Genomic DNA, 5,683 nt, shown 5'->3' on the forward strand with positions numbered 1-5,683 from the left:
TTATTCTGAGTAGCGTTCTCTAACAGTCGGAGTGTCTAATAGTCTGATAGTTCAAATGTAAGCATTCGAGCAATAAAGCTGTTCAGGTTCAGTCTGGTGTGGGCATTTTGATTTATGATAATTCATAGTTTTGTGATGTCTTCATCCTGACAGGAGTGTCTGCCAAGCAACAGTGGACCACATGTTTCCTACACAAGAAACATGCAGGCTAGAGACACTTTTCCCACCAACAGTTTGACTTCTTTCGTCCTCTCAGTCAAAAAGATAAGAAAGAATTGTTTTTATCTCAGGGGAAATACATTTGAAGCATTTTCAGTACAAAGTAGGACAGAGTGCAAAATAACAATAAAGGTGCAAGTATAAAAAATAGCAATAAACAGATATCCAAAGTCCACAAATCCAATTTATAGAACATTTACATAATGTATGAGAAGTGGCTTATATTAATGTATGTACAAAATTGAATTTGAAGTACAGCTAAATGTATAAGGTTAATTGAAAATGTTCAATATGCCTATAACATTGCATGTAATGTCCCATTACTGCTCCATTATGTCCCATTGTGTCTCCTAATGTTCCTATCTTATAGACAATGCTGGAAAGTAGCTAAGTAGGATACTTACTTGAGTAGGCCTGCTGTATACGATTTTGAGGTACTTGTGCTTCTCTTGTGTAATTCTATTTTATGCTACACAGTACTTCTACTCCACTCAAATTCAGAGGAAAATTACTCTTCATCTACTTGATAACTGGTTACTAGTTACTTAACAGATTTAGATGATTAATACAAAATATATGATGTATTAGGCTACACAGTGGTAAAATTAGTTCTGCCATTACTGGCTGCAACATTTAAGTGACATAATGAATCCAATAAAATAATACATGTTATTCTGAAACAGACCAGTCAGCGTAACAAGTACTTCTAACCAGGGGTGTCATAGTGGCAGGAAAAGTGGGACTGATTGCTCAGGGCCGTAATGGGAGAGGGACCGTCAAAAAATCCTGGAATTAAAGTTTGGTTTTGTTTGCAGTTTCTTAGTAATTACTAAAGTAGTAATTAACTAAATTAAACGGAGGAATAAATCTTTTAAAATACTAATATTAACGCTGTATAAAAAACAGTTGAATCTCTCTAAGGGCCTCTCTTACCCCTTAAAGGTGCAAAACGGTTTAGTCTGCCCCTGCACTAGAAGCTTTCTCAAAAGCCCCATTTCCACCAAAAACTTTCTGTATGGTACCTTTGGAACCAAAAGTAACCCTTCAGACATGGTACCTAGACCCTAGGTCCGCTCAGCGTTTCCACCACAAAAACAGTACCCATGAATATGGACGGGGTTGTTGTCGCTCGCTGCTCTGTCCAGCACTCACTGTATTTCCTCCTTTATCAGTCTGCACCTCGTTTATCGTCCACAGAACGAGGCTGCACGCCGACATTTTCAGAACAAAGCAGAACAGGCTGGAGTCAGGTTCTCCCATGGCATATTTAAAATAGTGGGTTTGTGCATTTAGTCCTCCTAAGGCAAGCTGGAGGGTTTATTGTTGTTGGAGCCCACAAGATTGACGCTCCATAGTGCTATTTTTTTTTCCAAGTAAGGATTAGAATATATGCGGTTCACATAATCCCGTCGAAATTGATATATATATATAAAGGCTTGAAGATCCACTCATTATTAAAAGTATATGTCATGTAAAAGCTAAAGTAATGGTCAGAGTTGTCACAGGGATTTACCGTGACAAAGTTGTCACAGAAGGTGTGTTAATGGATTCATGTCGTCAACTCATGCATTGAGTAACATTACAAGTAAATGTTCCTGGGCAGTGAATTAGGTTATTTCTTCTCCGACTACAGCTGCTGCGAGGCAGCAAAACATATTTTCATTTTATAGTTACAGTAATAAAACTCCCCACAGTATGAGCAGTGATTACATGAGTTTCAAAACCAGCCACAACTCGGCCCTGAGCAGAGTGACCACAGCAGCAGTGTTCACAGCCCCACCTTTTGGTACCAGATCTTTGTGCTAGGTACCCAAACAGAAGGGGGACCAAAAAGGGGACAGTACGGAACGGTTCCATTGGTACCATCCACAACTTTTCACAGTGGAAATGGAAAAAAAAAGCGTACCAAACTGAACTGTACTGTACTGTACTGCTCGGTTGAAATGAGGCTATAATAAAGTGTGCATCTGCTGCTAGCTCACCTAGCACCACTGAGCTAGCAAAAGTTACAGCTCAGCCGAGGAGGACGCCACTAATGTTTACATCTCATAATGTCACGAGCACGAGCCTCTCGTCCGTGAGTAGATGGACACTTCTCTCTGAGTGGTAATACAGGTGTAGTTCAGTAGAAAGAAAATAGTTCCTCTATGAAACTGCTTATAACAAGGTCTGTGAATTATCTTGAGTAACTGGGTCATGATTTCTGGAAAGAGACATTGCTGTTGAGTTTTGTTAATGTATTTTTTGGTGCTTTGACTGCCATCTAGTTTCATTATATCAGAGAGAAGGAAAAATATGTACGTGTCTGTTTTGGGGTGAACATCTTGTCTGTTAAAATGCATTTATATTATTATTATTCTCTATATGATAATATAGAAATGGAGTTTCATATTGCCTACGATATTAGCACTTGAAATTACCATGACCTGGATGACTGAGAATCTTCACCAACAAGGAGTTTCATATTATTTTGTTTTATCACCTTTACTCAAAAACATGCAACATATTCTCTTCAGAAATCTGTTCAGAAATGCATATTTTAAACAGAGATGAAGGACTAATTAAATTATTTTCATACAAGATATTTAAACAAGTTCGATCCCTGGCTTGATACTGAACCCCAAATTGCTCCTGATGGCTGTTCCATCGGTGTGTGAGTGTGTTAAAAACTGAGTGCTGTTCCATCGGTGTGTGAGTGTGTTAAAAACTGAGTAGCAAGTGACACATTGTATGGTAGCCTCAGCCACCAGTGTATAAATGTGTGTGTGCGTGTGTGTGTGTGTGTGTGTGTGTGAGAATGGGTGAATGTGACTCGTAGTGTAAAAAGCGCTTTGGTGATCAGAAGACAAGAAAAGCACTATACAAGTGCAGGTCCATTGAATTTTTTTTTTATTACTTTACAAACTGTTGTGGAGTTTAATCAATGAAAATGCATCACACTGACTGTGGTTCATTTCTGTTTGGAATTCAAATGAAAACAGTAGAACTAGAACACTGAGGTCCTGTTCCATCTTTGGTGCATCATGGAACACCACAGTTCCTGTTCCATCTTTGGTGCATCATGGAACACCACAGTTTGCAAATACAAGTGGGGACAGAGCTCCAAGCTCATTCCTGCACAAACGCTTGGAGAGGTAAGACACTTTTTACCAGAGTTAAAAAACTATTTTTCACTTGATTTTTTTATGTTCAATTGTCTTGGGGAACGAGTACATTTAGTACTTATCAACCATTTCACTGTCAAGTAAATTACCTTTTTCATTAGTCACAATCAAAATATCAGCACAGTAACATGTGCTGTAATCAGGAGATACAAATGCACATTTTGTCTTGCAAAAACCAATTTAAATTTGTAAACTGTAAAATTTTACAATTACTTAATAGGTATTTTACTAAAAATGACTGCTCCCTTTGTTATTCCTGTGAGCAGTTTGCAGATCACAAAAAAGTTTGTCATGTTACAGAAAAGCTTCTCTTGAAGTTACTGTGGAAAACAATTATTTCATTGTAGCGCTGAAATTCATGTTCTGTTTTGATTTTCTGAATATTAACACCAATATTATAATTATTATTGTTATAAACATTATTATGTCACTGTAACCAACTATTTTAAAAGTGAAAGTCCAGTATCATTTGTTGTATTAACTGCATTAGTTGCAACAATGCTGTGTTAATGAATGTAATGATTTTAGATGTGCAATGTGTCGGTTACAGTTGTGCATCTGAAATACTTGATTTTAATTTGAAACAACACTATGGTATTTAGTCTCTTCAGTGTGAGTTTTTAGTGTAATTATAGTTTTGGTAGACCTGCTTTTAAAAATGAACCTTTTCTTATTTTTCTTATTGCAGTGTCATGACCCAATAAATATTTCTCTAATTCAATTTCAGTTCAGTTAAACAATTCCCCTCATCAGGTCTTATCTTAAGGTTTAGTGGAGTTACTGAGTGTGCTGCTTGAAAAAATCTGATTGTAAGTGAAATAATTGTTGCGTGTGTTTGTGTCTGCAGTTTTCCTACGTCAGTGTGTGAAATCGTCATTGAGACAATGCTCAGGTCCATTTTTGGACAAAATCTCTTTTCAAGAACTTGATCTTTGGGAGATAGGCACTCTTCTTCGAAGAGATCCAAATGAAGGGGTGAGAGATCTTCGTCTCCTAAAGTCTTCGACCCTCCCACCATCTGGAGGGAACACGAACGAAGGGGTTAGAGACCTTCGTCTCGTGGAGATAACAAGCCTTCTAAGACCTTGAGGCAGCAGGGACGAAGGGGTGAGAGCCCTTCATCTTTTGCACAGATCAACCCTTCTACCATCATGAAGGAGCACGGACCAAGGGGTGAGAGCCCTTACTCTTGTGAAAACAACAAGTCCTCCGCCACCCAGAGGCAGCAGGGACAGAGAGGTGAGAGCCCTTTGTCTTCTGGAGACTTCAACCCTCCCACCATCTGGAGAGAGCATGAACGAAGGGGTGAGAGACCTTTGTCTTGTGGAGGTATCAAACCTTCTACCATGAAGGAGCACGGACCAAGGGGTGAGAGCCCTTTGTCTCGTGAAGATAACAAGCCTTCTAAGACCTTGAGGCAGCAGGGACAAAGAGGTGAGAGCCCTTCATCTTTTGAACAAATCAACCCTTCTACCATCATGAAGGAGCACAGACCAAGGGGTGAGAGCCCTTGGTCTTGTGAAAACAACAAGTCCTCCACCACCCAGAGGCAGTAGGGACAGAGAGGTGAGAGCCCTTTGTCTCCTGCAGATTCCACCAACCAATTGATCAAGGATGATTTCTTGGTTTCGTTGTGGAATTGTAAGGAGAGAAAACGAGAGGAGGAGGAGAAAAAACAAGAGGAACAGGAGGAGAAAGAGAGGATGGAGAGGATGATAAAGGCAAGAGACGAGCTGTGGGGGGAGATGGCGAGATTGGATGAGTTGAGGAGAGTACTACAGGAAAGATGGAGGAAGGATGAAAGAGAAAGACGGGAAAGGGGGCCCGATAAAGAGCATTTGGAGATGAAAAGACAGAGGAAGGAGGCGAAAGAGAGAGATAAAATGGAGAAGGAGGAGAGAAATAGACAGAGGAAGGAGGAGAAAAAGAGGCTGAAGATGGTGAAAAAGGAGATAAGAAGAGAGTGGAAGGAGGACAGAAAGAGACGGAAGGAGGAGGAGAAAGAGAGAAAAAGACAGAGGAAGGAGAGGATCGAAAAAGAGTGGAAGGAGAGAGAGATTCAGGCCCCGTTTAGACGACAACGATTTAAACTGAAACCGGTAAACTTTAGTTGCGTTTTGGCCGATCGTTTACACGACAGCAGCGTTTTGGGTGCCTGAAAACGCAACAATTTGAAAACGGGTTCCAGAGTGCAACGTTTTGGAAATGGCAGCGTCTCCGTTGTCATGTAAACGTGCAATATGCAGTTCCTCTGAAAACGGAGACTTTTCGCACATGCGCATTACGGTTCCAGTCACTAG

Source organism: Epinephelus moara, chromosome 2, assembly GCF_006386435.1.
Source record: "Epinephelus moara isolate mb chromosome 2, YSFRI_EMoa_1.0, whole genome shotgun sequence".
In the NCBI taxonomy this organism is placed as follows: Eukaryota; Metazoa; Chordata; class Actinopteri; order Perciformes; family Serranidae; genus Epinephelus; species Epinephelus moara.